Source organism: Manis javanica, chromosome 7 (genome assembly GCF_040802235.1).
Source record: "Manis javanica isolate MJ-LG chromosome 7, MJ_LKY, whole genome shotgun sequence".
NCBI lineage: Eukaryota > Metazoa > Chordata > Mammalia > Pholidota > Manidae > Manis > Manis javanica.
Genome location: NC_133162.1, coordinates 55,036,478 through 55,058,911, shown reverse-complemented (window position 1 = coordinate 55,058,911; position 22,434 = coordinate 55,036,478). Strand labels below are relative to the sequence as shown.

At 37.6% G+C, this 22,434-nt stretch overlaps 1 protein-coding gene across 4 annotated transcripts in view; it reads right to left on the bottom strand.

The window, feature by feature from the left end:
* Positions 1-22,434, bottom strand: part of ANK3 (ankyrin 3) — a 661,312-nt gene that overhangs the window by 501,463 nt on the left and 137,415 nt on the right. The window lies entirely within an intron of this gene.

The following is a 22,434-nucleotide window of genomic DNA, read 5'->3' as shown; positions in this document are numbered from 1 at the left end:
AAGGTTTCACATGAAAAATATTGTGGTTTCAACATTCACCCATATTATCGAGTCCCCCCCAACCCCAATGCAATCACTGTCCATCAGCGTAGTAAGATGCTATAGAGTCACTACTTGTCTTCTCTGTGCTGTACTGCCTTCCCCATGACCCCCCTACATTACATGTGCTAATCATAATGCCCTTTAAACCCCTTCTCCTTCCCTCCCCACTCATCCTCTCCAACCCCCTTCCTTTGGTAAACACTAACTAGTCCCTTTTTGGAGTCTGTGAGTTTGCTGCTGTTCTGTTCCTTCAGTTTTGCTTTGTTCTTATGCTCCACAAATGAGGGAAATCATTTGGTACTTGTCTTTCTCCACTTGGCTGCTTTCACTGAGCATAATACCCTCTAGCTCCATCCATGTTGTTGCAAATGGTAGGACATGTTTTCTTCTTTTGGCTGAATAATATTCCATTGTGTATAGGTACATCTTTTTTATCCATTCATCTACTGATGAACATTTAAGTTGCTTCATATCTTGGCTATAGTAAATAGTGCTGCAATAAACATAGGGGTGCATAGGTCTTTTTGAATCAGGGACCTTGCTTTCTTAAGGTAAATTCCTAGGAGGGAAATTCCTGGGTCAAATGGTATTTCTACTTTTAGTTTTTGGAGGAACCTTCATATTGTTTTTCACAATGGTTGAACTAATTTACATTCTCACCAGCAGTGTAGGAGGGTTCCCCTTTGTCTGCATCCTTGCCAGCATTTGTTGTTTCTTGTCTTTTGGATGTTGGCCATCCTAACTGGTGTGAGATGATATCTCATTGTGGTTTTAATTTGCATTTCCCCGACCATCAGAAGTTAATTTAATATTGCACAAATACATAATAATACTATCTCTGTCACATTTTATGATTATAATGCAGTATACTCCATAAATCTATTTCTAAATAAAAATCTTAGAGACAGTAAATATGTAAGTTTCTGAAACAATTTAAAAGAATTTTTTAACAGATTATTATATTTGAAAGACTAATTTCTAATTTTCTTATTAAAGAGGAAGCAAGTCAACATTACAATTGAGTTTTATCATCATGGAACAAGCTATTCTGATTAATAAAAGAAATAGAGCAAGTCATATTAAAATGATACACAAACATTCAGATTTGGAGAGACAATGGACTATAATTATATTCCTCAAATTTTGCTCTTCTTCATAAGAAATAGGTAGTAACGAAACTAATCTTATACTAGCAATGCTTTTAATACTAATGACAACAGCTGCTCTATGCTGTATGTCTACCTTCGGCCAAGAGCTGTGCAAGCCACTTGGCGTATACTGTGTCTAATCCTCATGCTAGATCTCTACATAATCAAAATATCCTCATTCTACAGATTAGGGAACAAGGGCTTAGAAAATTTAAGTAACTTGGTTAACTTTGAATAATTATTAAATGGTAGAACAAGGATACAAACTCTGGTGTATGATTCCATTCTCAGTTCTTGCCGGTTTACCATGCAAAGAAGCTTCCTTGGACAAAAGCCCATGGTCAAAATATTTTTAGAAGAACCTTCACTTTAAAGATTACAGAAAAGCTTCAAAAGGAGAAGACAGAAGTTACATGTTGATACATTAATTTGATGCAGCTACCTTAGTACACCTATTTCTTTTTTTACTTTTTTTTATTAAGGTATTATTGATATATAATCTTATGAAGGTTTCACGTGAAAAAACAATGTGGTTACTACATTTACCCATATTATCAAGTTCCCACCCATACCCCATTGCAGCCACTGTCCATTAATGTAGTAAGATGCCACAGATTGACTATTTACCTTCTCTGTGCTACACTGTCTTCCCCATTAGTACACCTACTTTCTAAAAACAAAACTATAATTGGCATATTTATATTTATACAAAGTACTGTAACATATTGCCTAAAAACTTATCTCCAAAGGAACTTTTACAAAGATAAGGGATTCATTAGTGTTAAAACCCTTTCATCAGGTGAACTACTGAGGTAAAATCTGTCATTAATTTTAATGATTAAAATTTATATTTTGTAGTTTTTACACTTTGGTAATATAGAGGAATTTCCTTCATTTTCAGAGCTTTGGTCTAAAGACTCCTTAAAATAGTAAAATTCTGTGAAAGATAGTGAAAATTTCTCAAGCACTAATGTGTTGCTGCAAGTCACTAGCACCTATTTCAAGCACAGTCACATAACTGAATTCACCAAAAGCTTTATCCAGCAAATTCTTAAAAAGAAAGGCTGGAATCCTGGAACCTATTATTGCTATTCTAGCTTCATAAATGCCCTGTGGATTTTTTTCTAATTTTAAGACATAAAGAACATTTGAGGAGGGTGTGCCCTGCTTAATGGGTCAGAACAGGGAATTTTGAATATCTGAAACCAAGCTGTTTCCTGTGCTTCCTTATTTGTCCAAAACAACAGATTGAGTGAAATAATCCCACATTTACAGAAGGAAGCAATCCATTAAATTTCTGATAAACATCTCTGTGGGGCAGTAGGGTGAAAAATCCATAAAATCACAAATGCAGTTATGTTCATTTTTAAAAAGAAATTTGGAATTATTCATATATAATTATTTCAATACATGATTCACTTCATTAGACCTGTATTTACACACGAAATCTTTTTCATCAATATTCAGACTACTGTGGTTCGACTTCTTTATGTATTTTTGATGTTCCTTCTATGTTAAAATGAACTAGGTTAAAAAGCGGTGAAGCCATCACTTAACATAACATGATAAAGTTACAAAGATTTTTCACTTATGAAAAAATGCCAAGGTAAATTATCAAGTGATGAAACAACTGCATGTAAAGAATAAACAAGCCAGGATCATGAAAATAACGAACAAAAATTATGCAATGTTCCCAGATAAATTATCTAGAGGTTAAGCTTTGTGTCAAGGAATAAATTAGCTTGGTTTGCCATAATTATTGTTTAATTTCTCATTATATACTCACAAAGTGCTGGCCAACATGACACAAATGCTTGGAATTATGCAGCCTATATTCTAAGGCAATGTATATTTTGTAGGCTACCTATATGCTACCTCCAAAGATTATTGTATACAAACATCCTATCAGGGTCTATTAAATTGAGTTTATGATGTGTGCATTTGTATTTCTATCAAGCAGACTCTGTACCAAGAGGGAAAATAACTGTTAATATGAGGCTTAAGAGACATGGATTACTTCAAGAAATTTTTTAATACTTTGGTGTTCTTAAGTCACATGTTTAACAATGAATAGCATTAAAGGGAAAGTGAAAAGTAGAATAAAAGTTCATCATTCTCACAAGTTCACTGAGTGCTTCACTGTTCAGGTACCACGTATACCCAGCTGACTCCCTAAAATATCATCCTTACCCTTGAAATTCACAAAACATTGACTTCTGGGAGGAAATAAACATCTTAGAGCTGTGTGCAGAAATGTTTAAAGTTCATGCCAACTGGGAAAATCCATTATTGAAGTGATGTTCTTTCTTTCCTTAAGAGCTAAGTACCATACAGCCTTTTCCTAAGCGGTTCCTACTGCCTAAAATGTCCTACTTCCTAAGCTCACCAAGTGCCTGATATGCACCACTCCTGGGTCACAGCTCAGCGAGGCCTTCCCTGCCATCCTAGCTAAAGGAGTTGGCCCTTCTTTGAGCTCTGGTATTTCTCCATTACAACAGCCTCTTGTACAATTTTTATATTGACTTACTGCTAGTCCTCCCCTTTATGTTTTTTGTCTATCCTGTCGCCTAATGAATCCCTTGTACCTAGAATAAGAAGTGCTCAAAAAATATTTATTGCAAGAATAAATGATATGGTATTGGGGCAGAACTAAAACGATTAACTAGATCTATTTAATAGCTTTGCATGATCATACCTTAACACACATACACACACACACACACACACACACACACGTTCTGAGGTTCACAATCTAAACTCCATTCAAGCACCAAGACTTCATAAATGATTTAGAGTTTTGTTTTTCTTAAGGACACTGTTATAGCCATATATCCACTGCTATCTCTAAATATTAATCAGATGTCTTGTGACAGCATGTTTCAAGTATGTTTTGCTTTTATTAGTTCCCTAATGGTGGGAGGGCCAATAGATTTCAGTGACTAAAGTTATAAAATTAATAGAGGAATTAAGAAGTTGAGAGAAATTTGTAGATTTTAAGCTATTATCTTAGCCACGTAACAAATTATATTTACTATTATGTGTATCAGAGAGGAAAAATAGAATGAAAAGTTTTTAAAACCAAGTTGGATAAAAAATATAACCATGTTGTAACCACAATGTTGCTCAGGTGAAACCTTCACAAGGTTGTATGTCAATGATACCTTAATAAAAACATAAATATATAAAAAGTATATATATATATACCCATAAGTGGCAATTTTTAATATGGACAAGAAAGTCATTTTATGTGCTAATTGCAGGAAATTAATTATCCCTCATATGATTAACATTATTTTCTTGGCAAGTAGGCACAATGATTCAATCAAATGGTAATTTACCCCAAAGTCTGTATCTCTTGTTTCAGAAAATACACACCAGTCATTTTTTATGACAACATCAAATGGTCATGGTCATGAACAACAAAAATTAAGAATTTCCTAAGCAATGTATCAGGACTTTTTTTCTTTTTATTGAGAAGCCACAGTGCACTACTTAAAAAAAGAAAAGAACACCAAGCTTTATAAATATCATCTTTAAAACCACCCAGTCCAACTGTTCAGATTTATTGCCAAGCAAGCATTCTGTTAGAATGCTCCTGGAAATGATTTTTCTTTCAAGGATGAAACTGCATTAGGGACCTCTGAAACAGCGCCCAGCATTACACAGAACCACGTTATCTGGAACTTATCAAGGACTAAAACAAGCCCCTTCCACCCTCATCCCAAGCTAACCTTTGGCCATATTGGCTCATCAGCAATACCAGCTCAGAACTAAGCACAGAGTAACAATCCAGTACCTGAAATCCTTGCAGCCAGAAAAAGCTTTGGCGCTCAGACCTTGGCAGATTTTAGAAAGGCATATACTAATATTATGGACTCATCCCAGCAGTGTCTTGGAATGGCAGCCCATAAGCAAAGAATGGTTACTTCTGCAGCTAAACCTACGAATATTCACACTAGGTAGGATAAATAAAAACTATAAATAGCTTCACATAAGGTCAGAACAGGTTTTGCTGCCCAATTGAGTTCAGGTCAGGTCAGACTTTTGAGACTACAGAAGTTAGCAAATATTTTCCATTTTCGTTTTGAATTTTGGAATTATGGAGAAGGGATTGTAAGCCTGTGTAATATCGGTGCCTAACTTTAAAAGTCATGTCCAGATTCCATGCCCCAAAGCTGCTAAGCATAAAATAAATTTATATCAAGTTTCTTCTGCCCTCTTTCTAACAAAAAATTGAAGAAAATCTCTAGGTAACCTACCTCAATAAATTTGATTTTTAAAGGGTGGTATTACATTGAGGGTTTATTATTTTATGAAATTCTGAAACCAAGAAGTAGCCTCCCAGGTTCTCGTAATCCATTCAGTTGCTCCCTACAAAAAGAAGTTCCAAATGCATAAATACCCTGAGCAAGCAAAGAGAACAGGGAATCTGCATACGAAAATAAGCAAACTCCAATGCTAAGTTCAAGAAAATACCACTACAAATTAATTATCAGAAGAGTCAAAATTTTTGCTTCATGGATATGGATGTATAAGACATTTAAACATTTTAAGTATCTATTAACTATAAAGCTGGCAGCATTTGTGAAAATTTTAATAAGTGCTGGGAAAGGATATTAAGAGAATAAAAAACATTAAAAATATTCTACTTATCCAAAACAAAGAGGAAAAAAAGTATTTGACAGTGATATATATAATGAAATGGAAAAAGATACAAAAGCCACTTGATATGAAGTATATCATTAGCTCCTCAGAAGTCACAGAACAATGGACATGTGATCATGCTCGGTGATCCATAACTCAGATAAACTCATCCTGCTCACCAACAAAAAGCTTCGAGAGGTTACTTGCTTGTAGAGCAGCAGTGCACAAGTTGAGCAATATCCAAACACATTTTAAATGAAAACTATAGGTCAGCACAGCTACTGTGGACTTCAAGTGTGCCATCTCACAATTACCTTAGTTAAGAGGGCACCATGCAGTCAAGGCACCCTAACTAAACACCCTAGAATCAATGAAGAATCCAGCAGCATTAGGAATATTGAATGAAAATCATAAATGGACATTCCCTTGATGCTCCCTCAAAAAATGGATATACATTTAGATAATTTAAGCTTCATCACAGAAGAAACAAGTACAGCTTTTACACACGGGACAAGCTCATGGGAAAAAAAGAGAAAGAAAGTTATGAAGTCCATGCTCAGAAGAAACACAAACTATAAAACTCACTCAAGTAAAAATAAGTTACTTTGAATTCTTAAGACAGAAATGGCAACTGAACTAAAATTGTGAAAATTCCTTTCTTAAGTTCCCTAGAAAATAAGCAAACTCCTTGCAATGGGACTCTTTACATAGTAAGATCTATATAAAAATTTTTATCCAATCTGCCACTAAAAAAAAAAAATCATTGAATGAAACACTGAAGGGACCAAGTCCACAGTAATCATTGGCAATACACTATATGACATTTATTCCTACCAGATGGAAAGGTGGTGTAATAAAGACCTAGCATTTCTGCCAAATACTAGGGATGTTTTTCTAAAAAGCAAATTTGACATTAATACTCATCTGCTCAAAGCCTTTCAGTGAACACCAGACAAAAAAGAGATTTTTTAGTCAAACTCCTTGAGACCGTCCTTATCTTTTTCTCTATTCTCATATCTTGCAAAAACACATCCCCAGATTCTACAGCCCAACCACACAAACAAATGTTTAGATTCCTAAAGACATCATGCAACTTCAAATCTTTCTCTTTTATCCCACACACTATCTGGAAGACTCTGACCCTCTGGAGAATACTTGGGAAACCTATCTTCTCAACATCAATTCAATCATGCCCTCCTCTGTTTATCCTTTCCTAATATCCTCAGATGGAATACACCACTCCCTCCTTTCGGCCATCAGTGCAACCTGAATTCAGTTTTATTTGGTCCCTTAATACTTTTGACCCGGATTAGTTCACCACAGTAATTGAAGGCTCTCCACCACATAACATCTGCCGAATAACTAAATTGACTGAAAAGACTTCAATCACCATCATGTTTTATTAAGCATATTTAGGTTGGGGATCCTGGACAATACACTCTTCCTTGGATGCTCCAATGGATTGTATAGCATCCTCCTAATTTCATAGGTTGAGCCCTAATCCCCAATGTGACCATATTTGGAGATAGGACTTCTAGGGGGTAATTAAGGTGAAATGAGGTCATAATCACAGGGTCCGAATCCAGCAGGGTTGGTGGCCTTATGAAGAGAAAACAACCTCTCTCCTTCTCTTGCATAACCAAGGCAAGTCTATGTGAGCACACAACGAGAACTGCCACCCACACGCTGGGAAGAGCCCCTCTCACCAGGGCCCAAGCACGCCAGCACCCTCATCTTCAACTTCACTTTTCCAGAACTCTGAGATATATGAAGTTCTCTCGTTTAATCACCCCATCTATGGTATTTTGTTAAGGCAGCCCAACCTAATACAGATGCTAAATAAATAAAATAATTAAATGTCACTTTTTACACTTAAATCACTGGTGGATGGTCAACCTAGGCAGGCCCTCCGGCAGTGTAACATCCCATGGGGCAGTATGTCCTCATCTGTCTTTCTTTCTACCAAATCAGTCACTCCAGAGCAAGTCTGAAATTCCTCAGTGACAACCATTTTAAGTCTTGGTGTTATCATTTTAAAATCTCTTTTGAAACCAACAAACAAATGAAACAGAAATAGACTGGTAAATAGAGAACCGACTGACTGGTGGCTGACTTAAGGGAGGAGAGTCGGGGGATGGGTGAAATGGGTAAAGGAGATAAGAGGTACAAACTTCCAATTATAAAATAAATTAGTCATGAGGAGGAAAGCACAGCACAGGGAATATAGCTTATAATAATAGTTTATAATATTGTCTATGTATGTTGACAGACGGTAACTACATTTATTGTGGTGAGCATTTAGTAATGTAGAGAATTGTTGAATCATTATGTTGCACACCTGAAACCACTATAATATTGTATATCAACCATATTTCAGTTTTTAAAAAAGTATACTAAGATGTCAAAAAGAAAAACAAACTCTTTGAAAACATGGTCTTATTATTTCTATTTTACTTACATAATATCTCTGATAGCTGTGTCAGCTACATGAGCCCATTTTGTAGATAAGGAGTTTGACTGTTCTAAGTTATCAAGTTAGAAGCAGGACTACATAAGAACTCAGATCTCCTGACTTTCAGGAAATCCTTATTTTGTGACCAGCAAAAGAAGAGATAAGTAGTTACAGGATATGGATAGATAGACACACACACACACACACACACACACACACACTCACACACACAACCCTCCTCACATTTAGAACAAAGTATAGAAATTATTAGGATGTTTCCTAATGTCAGTTTGAATCCTTATATTCCTGAGCAAAATATAAAATATTTACTATTCCTAACAAAGGAAAAACATAATGATTCCATCACATTTATCTTGCTGACTCCAATATTAAATATGTCTCATGAAGAGACTTTATACCCAAAGGCCCTATGCATGTGATTTATTCTGAAAACACTCAATGCAAACACATAATTTTTAAGGCCATTTTGAGATACATTCCTAACAAAATGATTCCACATTAAATTTTATATTAAAATAATTTCATAAATAATTAGGAAATATTTACTTGAAGAGCTTGTTGCCACAGAATTTGGCAGGTTGCATATATTTCCCCCTTAAAATGCTTTCATTTGACCACACCCACCAATGCTGCAGTATAGGTCACCTGGAACACCCAGAGACGTTCTGGAAAATCTGGATCAGAAGGAAATGGACACACACACATATACAAAGATATATATGTATGTGCATATATTTTTTAAAAAACAATAAAAATTATATTCTTTATCTAGAAAATATGGGGAGAAAAGATCTCTTCATTTAAAAGATATCTCCTACTTGATATGTATCTTCTCTTAACACTGAACATTCTTGGTGAAGACTGGTCAGTAAATGATAGAACAATCAATGGGACATCTATTTAGTGTCAACTGCATAGAGGGTGCTTGCTGAGTGCCTCCTGAAGTGAATACTGGTAGGTTCAATGTGGACAAGGGAATAGAATAGGTTTAAAAAAAAAGCACCATGTTTTAAGTGTCCTGGAAGTACAAGGTACCATGTCAAACCAGAAGACTGGGTGACTTCTAACCAGTGTGAATCGACAAATTTCAAGAAGAGGACACGATCTGGGTTGAACCTTCAAGGATGGATAGGATTTCACCAAGAAGGCTGGCACAGAAATGCTTTTTTCCATGGACAAAGGACAAACATCAGAAGAAATGGATTAATTCAGGAACTAGTAAGGACTCCAGTTTGGATGAATTCAGGTATGAATTAAGTTAATGGTAAAGAGGGGAAAAGCCTGGGATGTGGGTGCAGGTTAGACTGTGAAGGGCCTCAAGCTCCATGGTCAGGAATTTGGACTTCACTAAGTAGTCAGTGGGGCGTTTGGAAGGGACTGGGGCACAGTGTGATGTTGAAGGCTGTCATAAAGAGTACCCTGGCAGCAGCTGGGAGAGTGGAGAATGGAAGGGAAAAGGGCTCAAAGCACCTGACTTAACACTGTGCTCTGAGTAGGATAACCCTGTGTGAGGAGAAATGGAACACAGATGGGAAAATTTCAAGGAAGAGAGAAAAAAACACCCATGTTAAAGGATTCCACATAAAAGCTCAGTGACTTATAAGAGACCCAGCCGCTGCTCACTTTAATCTGGATTACACTGTCGTGGCTCAAGATGTCTGTTTGGGCTCCCTGTGACACTCTGTGTTCAGAATCATGGTGGAGCCTGTCAGATACTAAGGCCATACCTCATAAACATGAGCAAAGCTGACAGCTTTCCTTGAAACCAGCACCACTATGCCAGGCATTAAACAAATCATTTGTGCTGTGCAGCTGTGACCTGCTCCCTTGGGAAATCAGACTAGCACCTTTGCAACACCACCAACCCCTGCTGAGACAATCTACAAGAAGTCAAGGCTGACTTGAAGCCAGTCTGCAAAGCTTCACCATCTGTAGGGTATTGAACCACTGCCCTAGAATATTGGCATGCTCATAAATGTGTCTGTCCTCAGAGTAGTCTGCTGATAGTTGCTTTAAGAGCACCATATTCAAATGAATCTTTTCATAAATAATAAAGAGATTATGAAAAAAATTTTAAGTGCCTGACAATTCAAGAGAATTGAAATTTTCATCTTCTCTACTATAACCATTCATTTACTGTGTGTCCATTGGCTGAGCATACATAACATTGGGTCAAGGAAGGACTTCAAAGAGTTACAATTATATACAGCAGACCTATATTTAATTATACAGTAATTAAAATATAATATCTGAAGATCTTAATTGTACACTAAAATATATAGTACATATTTTCCTTAAATAGCTATGAATTATAATCCTATTTTAGATTATTTGTTTTTCTTTGTTACAGATACACAACTGTCTTATCTATCAGTGGCACGCCCTGTGGAATCCAGTTTATAAACCACAATGGATCAAAAACAAATGCCAGAGCTAGGGAATTACCTCCCCTCAACCCCAATTCAAAATATATTCAAAAGTTAGAGGCACATTTTAAGATTATACATTCAAGAAAACCAAAATGAATCTACAGGTTTGCAATAATGATCTATCGATATTTTGCAGCTTCTTCAATTTACACTGAAACAAAATTAATTTTATAAATTATAATGGACAAATCAGGCATACAGCTATACAACTGCAGAGTCTATTGCAAATCTGAGATTTGTCAGCCATAAACTGATCAATAATTAAAATGGAGTTCACCTCCGTGCTGTAATTTTAAAGTAAAACTACAGGTTTCCCTAAGTTTGCCTAAAATACGTGTTAAAGCTAAACATCTATACCATAATAATATTCATTAGTAATTGTACCCTGTTGATTAACAAGCATTCTGGAAAATTTAAAGGAAAAAAAACACACCCACCCACATAATTAGGACATGTGTTTACTTAATAATCCTGAATATCACTATGAAAAAACACACCACTTCAGTGAAATCTAAATGACTATATTTAACTGTTTAAATATTTTAGCAATGTATCCGAGTTGTGATGTTTTTTCTCCAACACAGAACATATCCATGAATAGACCAGAAAAACAAAAGCACTCGGATTCTAGCAGCTTCTTAAAACCCAATCTCTTAAAAATCCACCCTGAAGATTACTTCCTCCCCAGAGCCAGAGAACAATACAGAGAACATGTTGCTTATTCATTTCTTACCTTTTTTCCTTTCCTTTTCCTATGAGCAGGTTTTGCATTTTTCTCCTTTGGTTCTTCACTCATCTTTCCTCCAAATCAGGTGAGTTTGTAAGAGACAGGAGATCACCGCCCGTATTCCAACATCCAAAACCACGACAAAGAGTCAAAGCATTGAAACCAAAGTCCATTTACGGGTGCTCCCCAGGCAAGCAGCCGCTGCTGAAACCCAGCCCCTGCTGCTGTCAGAGAACCGTGGGCTGCTAATGCAGCCCCGTGCAGCCTTCCTCAGGAAGAAACTGGGTGTTCTCTACATCAAACACTCAATTATTCTGCTAACGAAAATCAATATTTTTAGCCTTTCATTTTTAACTAATCATTACCCTGAGATAAAATCTTGACAAGACTTTGTTGCTTGTTCCTCCACAGTGATTCCAGCCGGTAAATGGTGAGAGAGAGACAGAGACACACACACACACACAGACACACACACACACACTCACATTCACACACAGAAATAAGCTACAGACTGCTGACAAGTCTCTGAAGCCTTCCCAGAGGGTGATTTGCTGCTCCTCACAGGCTGGGCAGCCGAATGTAAATTGCTCTCTCAGTGCTGCTAGCCTCCCATGTGAACTCGTGTGTCGAATGCATCAGGGCATACCAGAGGAGGAGGCAGTCCGCAGAGTGATAAAAGATCGGGTTACCAGTTCGTAAAAACACTCAATGATTCAAACAACAAAAGATACCTACTACTACTACTAGAGAAACAGAGGCTACACTTCCTTCATGATTACTTTTTTTATGTGATAAGCAAAAAGATGGGCAAATTGCCAGTCTTCAGATAAAGATTTCTAATGAAGGGCTAATCACAGCAGGCCTCATACCCAATTTGCAATCATTCACATTTAATCATTGGTTTCATTCCATGAATATACCAACCGACCAGCTGACTGACCAACCATCAAACCAGAGGCCCTCCAGAATATTCCAGAGATACTAAGAGCAAAGCTGCTATGTGGCAGAAACATTCTGTGCTTCTTGACCACGTTTAGGGCAGTGTCACTCAGATCATGTCCCTTCACACTGCTTTAAGTATCTCTTGAAGAGTACCAGATATATTTGGACTCATGAAAGACCAAGGATCCACAAGCTACCACAGGTAACCATGAAGACGGGTCTCTCTGAGCAGATAACTGACATGAATATAGAGCAGGAAGAGAGGAAAAGTAGAAAAGGGAGAAGAAAATGGGGAGCAGGGTCAGATCTACCCTTAGGGGACCAGAAACCAGAAACTCTAACACTTTTACTCAGAAGAAATTGGATTAAAATAATACAAAGTACAACAGACTTACAGGGAAAACCACATCCCAAGGACTAGTTGTCAGTGATGTGTGGGGGAGGATTAGCACTGATTTGAGGAAATGATGCAGTCGTCCCCACCCCCCAGAAAGACCTGAGTATGAGGAATGCTTGAGATGGCTTCCCCAGTGACGGGGGTACAAGTGGCCCTGCAAAGCACAACTTGAATTTTATAAATTGTAGGCTAGCTACTCAAGCTACTTTTCCATTGTAAGGTTCCACATTATTTAATTACAATGATACCCATCTCAATCTGGTGTGGCCAGAATTCCAAATGGTGTCAAGCATCTAACCCCCATGTATCAAGTTTCTCCTCAGACTTTGAACGGCTACCTACCAGGTTTCCAGTTTCTGCTACAATTTCTCAATGTTCTTCTTGCCATACATGGTAGAAAATTATAATATGGCAGAATAAACCTTTCAAGTTGTGCTGTGACTCAGCCTTTGCTCATCTTCAAAACACAGGCAAATGTGGGTAACTGGTAGTACCCTAACTGTCTCTGTCCATTAACTTTCATCATGTAAGCTTGGGTTTGTTACAGATATTTTGGGGGACAAGGATGAGATAGTGTTTTATACAAATTCTATACAAGCTAAAGGATGTAAGCAAGTAGACTGAAGTCAGATGATCTAAATCTTTGCAGTCTTCACTGGTCAAGCAATCAAGATAGTGTATCCATTTATAGTAGAATCCTGACGTTTTGATTCCTGGTGTCTAACTCACCTCCCCAGAAAAGCATTTGTCAACAACCATTTACTGAGTATCCAGACTATGAGTATGAGGCCTCTTAAAAAAAAAATCAAAGGTGTATACCAATTGAGACTAAATTTAGTCCATTCTTGTAAAAATGTACAAATTAATTAGGATTATAAAATAAAATGCAACTAACATGAAAATTTCTGGCCAAGTAAACATCCAGGAAATGTGTTTGGTAAAAATGCCATTATAATAACTTTTTTAAATTATAAAAGTGTGTTTATATTGATGAAAAGTTTATATTTGATGGAATGAATGAAATAAACTGGAATTGACAGGAAAGAATGAGGCTGTGACTGAAGATAACTGCCCATTTCTTTTCTAAAACATGATCTTAACTATTGACTTACATTCACAATGCTTAAATTACAAGCTAAAGTGCTCTCTGGTGGTTGGGTGGAAAAAAAAACAAGACTCTTAAACACAGAATTATGTAGCAAAAATCTACAAAAAATCATGTTAGAAAGGAATTATCCTTACTTATAAGGAACTCATAAATCTATTTCAATATATTTCAAGATGTCATACTGCATAATCAGGTCTGATAGGGAGCCCAGTTTCAAAAATTAATTTTAAAATGTCACATTGTATACTTGACTAATAAAGTTATCAACTACTTATTGAGAATCCAGATTATGAGTATGAGGCCTATTAAAATATATATACATTATATGCTTTAATACTAAAGATATGTGATGCTTAACATGTTTTATGCTCATTTTCTGTTACTTAATAAGTTGCAGGGTTTTTTTTAGATGAGCAAATCCCTAAGTCTATAAGGGAAAAAGTTTCTTGTCAAGGCCTTAAAAAAATCACAAATCAATAGAAATTTAATTTCTAACAATATGAAACATTTTCATTTTGTAAAATCAGACCATCAAATTTCATTTAAAGGTTGAAAATTCAAACAACTTAGACTTAATAAATAAAAAATTTATTCCTTATTATTGTTTAATGGAGCTTCTTACACTTGTACTCTAGAAATTTGCATTCACAGAAATACTGTTTTTAATATGCTTGAAAGTGTACCAAAACATTCTAAATTAATTTGCTCTGGGTACAAGAGTAATTTGATTGATCAAAAAACAGTTGAGGGGGGACTACTTGTTCCAAAAATGTAAGATGTTAACTATTTTCCAATGGTAATCTGTTTTCATCCAAATTGTAAGATTCCCTCAGCCCTTCAGGAATTTAAATTTAGCTTACGAAAAAACTTACAAGTTAAATTTACCAAAATTATCAACTTGGAAACAAAATTCTTCTGTCAGGTCACCATAAAGGAAAACACAATTGGATTATAACGCTCCCAAACATGGCTCCACAGAACTGACTGCCTAACAAGAGTTTACTCCAGATAGACATGATCGTACACTAGTTGATACAGATCTACTGAGATAGTTCTATTTTTAAATTGAATAACTCGCATAAGAGGACAACAACCAGGGCCAAGTTAAATCTTGTAGAACAGATCTATTTTTAAAATGAAAGTGGCTTACCATAGGAGAAGGAAGGGAGCTGGGATAGCAAGTTTTTTCAGTTATGTTCTGCACAAAATGCATTTGAAAACACTAACACTGAATATCATTTCTTGACTAAAATTAAAGTACATCACATTTAAAATTAAAAAATAAAATCTTTCCATTTACGTTCAGCAGGAATGCCTATATGAATAGACTAGTTTTATTTTTAAGGCTGGGACGTCATGTACTTACTGTAAGTTACACTGTTAGTTGGCAAGCTAAAGTAGTCGCTAAATCTTACTAATGACATTCTCTTGATAGAATTCATTAATCCACAATGTTCAAAATACTTATAAAGCAAAAGACAAGACTGCAGTCTAAATAGTCAGTTTTTGGAAACTCTGGAATCTTTAGAGCTGACTGAAATGTTGAGATGCTGTTCTCTCTCCATCCACCTGTAGCCCTGACAGGTCTTCCTTGAGGTCACCCAGCCACTTACTAGCAAAACTGGGACGGGAAGCACAACTCTGATGAAGGGCCTCCTTTCCACTACACCAGGACCTGCCAGAGAGGGTAAAGTGAACCCACAGTGAGGTCAAAGAGACTACTCAGAGGTAAGCAAACTAGTCCTCAAAGGTCATGCATACACTTTAAATTAAGAAAGAAATGTAACTAAGGGTAACCGGGTGCATCTCACGGAACCTTCACGTGGCGTTTTGGTATTCACTTTGCCCTATTTGATGTGAATGCTGAGAGACAAGGAAACAGGAGAAAAAGTATAACAGGAAATAGGTGGTTGTCTCATAAGCCAAGCTGCTCATTCTTTTCGGACATGGGGCTGCTTGGCCTAAGGATGGTCCTTGGAATGCCTTGACCATCACACCACTGCTGCTCAATCCTCCAGCCTACCCACTGCCTCAAGCAATGTGCCACAGCTCCCAAACTTCTGGGCCACTCCTAGTGATGACTCATAAATATGAAAATTATCATAGTATAATTTTATATATCAAATTCATTATGGCTTTTTTAATGCAAATACTAATTTTATTATATTATTTTTCATTGTGGTAAAATATGCATAACATAAAATGTACCATCATAACCATTTTTAAGTGTACAGTTAAGTGGCATTTAATTCATTCACATTGTTGTACAACCATTACCACCATCCACCTTTGAACTTCTTTCATTTTTTCAAACTAAAGCTCTGTACCAATTAAACAGCAACTCCCCACTTTCCTCCTCCCCAGCCCCTGGCAACTACACCATTCCATTTTCTATCTCTATGCAAAGTCATTATGTTTCACACAACGTCTTGATATTTCTAATATGAGTAAAAACATCGGGAGAACCATGCTTTGCATATTCAAGTTTCTAGCCTTGAGTCCTCATATTGAAAAACAACACCCAATGACATCTTTACATCTGCTTAAAGCAACTGAACATTTCAGAAGTGTGGGAATGAAGTAAAGTAGGATAAAACCATGAAGTGAGTCAATTTTCAGTCCATTTTCAAATACCCATATGCTTTTTACCATATCTAATGGTCATCTGTACTACTCACTAATACCTTTTTTAAAAAAATTAATGTTTTTAAACCTAGCTTTGCTCTAAGTAACATTACCTGTGAAATTATAGTTTTAATATACTCATTCCATTTTTGACAATACACCAGAACCCTTCAGGCTGGACCATAGCAGGATTTTCCTGTTTTGTTCTGGGTGTTCTTTCTTTCTGACTATTCAGTCGTGTTCCCATTAAAATATAATGATATAATCAAAGGGGATTAGTAAAACACAGAAAGACAGAATGTTCCAAGAGATATGGCCTGAAAAAGGGTGGTTTGCTTGTTTATTCTCTTCCCTGAGCCTTTGCATTTTCATTAGTATGATTTGCTGGGCAGGGTAATCTTCTTTTACAAGGCTAACAATTCTCCTTAGAGGCCAGGTGATATTTACATACCATACATACATCTTTTTTGTGAGCTGACTGAATGATGAGTCATTCTTTTGATCTTCCCTGAATTCATGTGTTTTACTTAATACTAGAGATCCGAAAAGATTTTAAAAGAACGATGGTCACAGATTCTAACAACATTCCCTGGCTTTGGAAAAGATAATCTCCTGTAATGCTAATATTCAAATGATTAAGAACTAAGGATGCTGTGTTTTGGTTCACACCCCAACGGGGTCAATAGCTCTGCTGGATCTTCTTTTACTGCTGTGGAAAGCTATGCAAAAGATGGCCAGATACAACTCTACTGGTGTCTTTTTTCATTAAATGTCCACTGAAAACAGCAGCTTCTTAATTCTTCACATTCCAACCAACAGAGTAGTACTGAGTCCCTTATTCTTTCAAGTGCTAAAATAAAAGGGATTAGGAAAAAAATCAGATCTTTAAAAACTTTAACTTAAGCCCTATCTCAATAATACCTTAACATTTTACTAATGTTAATGCTACCTTGACTAAAACCGTCATGATATAGTGATGAGTATATCTCACACCTCTTACCTGTTACTGCATTTTGCTTCATAATTTTTGGCACAAATGCCTGAAATCATTTGTTTGGGGAACAGGAAAAGGAATGGGATTGAGAGATTTTTCTAGCAGCAACAATAAAAATGTAAAAGAGAAGCTACAATGAAAGAGGAATTGGTTACTGAAGCAGGGAGTTTGTAGAATGAAGATCATGGCAGCTGCTCCAGAAGCCTCCTGCCTCGCTCCTTCCCACATCTGTGTCCCCAGGATGTTGCCTCATTTAGCCCCTTGGTCAAAGATGATGTTGAAATTAAAGGCAGGTCTAGCCTCCAGCCAATGATGTTTGTATCATGTCATTATCAGGGTAAGCAGTAAGAATGACATTCCTCCAAAGTTTATCATTCATTATCAATCTAAACAGTCCTCAACAGTGATATAGACATGTGTTTACTTACACCTTCATCAGCATAAGTTAACATCAATCTTTTATTATATTTATGAAACTGACAAGAGAAAAATATTATTATGCAGGGTTTTTAAATGCACTTCTTTGATAAAAAATTGAATCTCTTCATGTTTACTAATCACTTTGATTTCTTATTTCATTAATATTATTTTTGTGACTGTACTCAACTCTATCAAGATAATCAGTAAAGATAATTTATATATAGGCCTAAGAATCAGAGAAATGAAAAATCACAGCCTCTACTCTGTATCCAAATGAGCAATGAGTAAGTGATTAGGGAACCACAACTGATATCTAAATCAGTTTCTAAAAAGTCCTCTTCAGATAACAGCCCCCATACACACACCACTTTTTGGAAAGCCATCTTTAGTAAACTTAAACCCAGCATTACAATAATAAACATGCACAAAGTCTGCTCCTTCTTAACCCTCTCCATAAAGATTTTTAAAAGAACAAGATTTTTAACATATAAATTAGGGTTAGTTTGACACAATCTATATAGTATGATCTGCATGAGAATTTATTCATTCTCTGTAATATATTCACTACAACATCATATAAAGTTATTAAGAAAGTATTCCATACAATTAACCTCAGCATGCAGACAGTCTTTACTACTCAACTCTGTTGTTAACAGAGTCTGTAAAAAATTTTCACAAAAGCAGATTCAACTTTTACACTGACTTTGACTTAAAAATGAAAGATAAGCTCATCAGAAAAGTGAAAATGTCCTCAAATAAGTGGACAAACACCTTCACAAGGAATCTGACCTATCCCATCAGGCTTGAAAGATGGAAAATATCCCCAAAGAAACTGACTTCAAGCTTGTCTTCTCTATCTATGTGGTATAAGGTAGAGAATAGGCATATCTCTTTACCTCTTTCTGTTGTACTTCATTTTATTGCAATGCACAGACAACTCATAACTATGTTATCAAAATGTCCTTAGCATTTTTATTAAGGTTAAAAACATGAAAATACACAGATATATAAGGAAGTCATATAGGTCTTCTAATCTATACCTTCCTTGAGGTAATTTCACTGAAGCTTTAGTTGCCTTTTTCTTTTTGCCTTAGGCTGAGTGATGCCCTAACAGAGTGAGACTTTCACATTTTCAATTCATTTCAAGATATTTACTAAGCATATGTGCCACGCTGAGCTAAGAGCTGAAGGAGCAAAGACGCACAGATCAGCAAGGCCCAGTCAGGCTGGTAATGGTACAGCCTCCAGGTCACTGTGGCTCTAGGCAAGTCTCAACTATATTTTGTCTTAGTTTCTGATTCTTGGAACAAAGAGGACATGGATGTACTACATGATCTCTAAAGTCCTTTTTTAGTTCTAAAATTTTCTACTTCTAGGAGAGTCTCTATTACACAGCTAGCATTACACTAGCATATACAGAGATTAGTGCCTTCAAACGAGGTGCTGCCGTAGCAAACATCTAAAATTGGCCTAGCAGTCAGGCAGCAGGCAGCAAGGAAATGGAAACCTGGAGATCCCTAGTGAGTGCAGTGGTGAAACCCTTAGCAAATCTTAGTAAAACTTGGAAGTCAGACTGCGTGCTTGCCCCGCCCTGTTATGTTTGCATGTGTTGGTTGTTACTGGTAACATTTAGCTAGGTCCTGGAAGAAAGAGATGAGCTTAGGTAAAAATTATGAATAAAAAAGAATGGGACAAAGGAACTCCAGAAATCTGGGGACTTGCAAGGGAAGAAAAACTGAGTGCCTCAAGACCCCAAAGAGTAAGACAGAAGACTGAGAAAGACTTTAAGGACAAAAGCCCATTAACACTCAGTCTTGGGGCAACAATCAGATTAAGAATATGGCCTTCTCCAGTATAGCATGGAGAGTATAAACAATGATTCTCTAACATCAATCAATGTTGACAGATAGTAACTGCACTAATTGGGGTAAGAATTTTAAAATGTGGGTAACTGGTGAACCACTGTGTTGTACACTTGAAACAATATGAGATTGTATATTAACCATTGTGGATAAAACTGCAATATTTCCAGACTCTCTAACCAGGCCTTAGTGCATCTCCACATAAATTGTTTCCAAAGGTTGGAAAGAAGTAGTCCATCTCCATACCAATAGTTAATTACACTGGGGAGTGAAGGAACATCTGGACCTAGGGTGGGGTTCCTTTTTGTAGCCAGTAGGGAGAGACATGGGCAAGCAGAAGTGGATGACTGCTTGCAAGCAATAAACACATTTCACCCTCTTTAGTTCTCCCTTTGACTGATTTTGGCTTCATAGGTAATTTGTCCCAGGCTGGGAATGTATTCCCCCCCAACCCAGGAGTTACACCTGGAAGTAGTCGGCAGGACCTCCAAATCTGAAATCTGTCTTCATGGGTGTGATGCTTGGGCAGGCTGTCCCTAGAGATGGTGGGAAGATACCTGGAACTGCCCCTGTGGATGGTGGGGAGGCCCCAGTGGCTGCTGTGATGGGAGGTGAAAACTCACCCTTACCTCTGGCAGCAGTGGAGCATGTGGCTTCATCCAGGAGCCCCCTATCTGTAAGGCTTCCACTTGAGGAGCCCCTAGTGAAATTGTTCTAGGGTAAAGCACCTCCCAGAGAGGTGGGCCCTTCCCAAGAATTGGGGAAGGGTGGAGATTCCAGAAACTGTAGAATTAGCCCTCCAATGGACAAAAGACTGTTTAGAGACCCTGATTGGCCATGTAGCATCTGTGATTGTGGGATGTTTTTTCCCAAGTTAGTGGAAAGTGTTATCAAGGAGAGAGACACACTTCAGCATCGCTTGGAGGGGCTGTACAATGATCTATGGGATGCCCTTAAGAAAGAGAGACAGTTATTGAGAAGACACGTCATGCTCCTGGAAGATGCGTGCAGCAGTGAGGGAGGAAGCAGCAGGAGAAGCTGCATTGCAGGAGGTCATGGGGGAGGGGGAGGAAGGAGCAATGCCTTCAGCCCCGGAGATGGTAGAGGACATGTGGCAAGAGGATGAGAGGGTGTGGCTGAGGCCACAGCTCGAGGCACAGGCCTCTCCCGTATTAAAGGTCCACCCAGTTGTAATTAAGAAAATAAAAAATGCAGCAACTATGGGCTCCTCAGAGGGACAAGCCACCCCTTCCCCAGGTTGTGGAGCACTCCATGCTCCATGCCTATACCCAGGATGAGCTGGTGGACATGAGCATCTGGTTTTGGCAGAGGCCATGGTTACTTCTGCCTATATGGCTTTTGCATCTCTGGGATATGGGGGTGGAAAACATTTTATGTTGGGTTCTGAAATGGGAAGACTGGCTTCCATGATGACTTACCCTTCCCTCCAGCAGTGGTTACAAAATGCCTGGCACACCTCAGGGAATCAGTCACTTCTGGATTGGCTGACAGATGCCATTAGGGCAGTGTGACCTAATTAGGGTGACTTGCCATACTTATCCACTAACTGGAAAACGTAAGCAGACCTCCAGCAGGTGTCATGGGAGCTAGGCATGAAAAATATTATGTATAATATGGACCCCCAGGGCCCCAGTGTGGAGTTGTTTACCATAGAAAGGAGAAATCTGGTGCTCCATACACCTTACACTAAGTAGTATAAGTTGCCTGGGGGACACAAGGAAATTGGAGAAACTCTGCAGGAGTTGGAGAAGGTGGGCAGCATAAAGCCCATTCATAGCCCTTTTAATTCCCCAGTGTGGCCAGTGAAGCCAGATGTCTCCTAGTATATGACTGTGGACTACAGGGAGTTGAATAAAGTCACACCCCCTTTACATGCTGCTGTCCCCTCTATAGCAGCCCTTATGGACACACTCAGTCATGAACTAGGGTTGTAGCATTATGTTGTGGACCTTGCTAATGCTTTCTTCTCTATTGACATAGCACAGAGAAGTCAGAAACAGTTTGCCTTCACGTAGGAAAGCCAGCAGTGGACATTCACTGTCCTTCCATGGGATACCTCCACAGTCCCAGCATTTGTCATGAACTTGTAGCCACAGATGGACATGGAAGAAACTGCAAACAGTGCGGCTGTATCACTATATTGATAATATTATGCTCACATCTGATTCTCTTGCAGATTTAGAAGGGGTAGTTCCTAGACTGCTGCAACATCTACAGAAGAAAGGATGAGCTATGAACAGCACCAAGGTTCAGGGACCTGGTTTGTCTACAAAATTCTTGGGGTTTTCCGGTCAGGTAAAACTGAAGTTATTCCTGAAGCAGTCATAGACAAGGTCCAGGCTTTCCCTATCCCTACCACTGTGGCAGTATTACAAGAGTTTTTGGATCTTTTGGGCTACTGAAGAGTGTTTATCCTGCACTTGGCACAAATTCTTACACCGGCTGGTACAAAAGTGCATCAGGTGGGACTGGGATGAGACATGTGCAGCTGCTTCTACTGCTGTTAAGCAAGCAGTCAAGGGTGTACAGGCCTTGAAAGTAATGGACTCAGCAAGGCCCTGTGACCTAGATGTAGATGCAATGGAAGGTAGTTATGGATGGG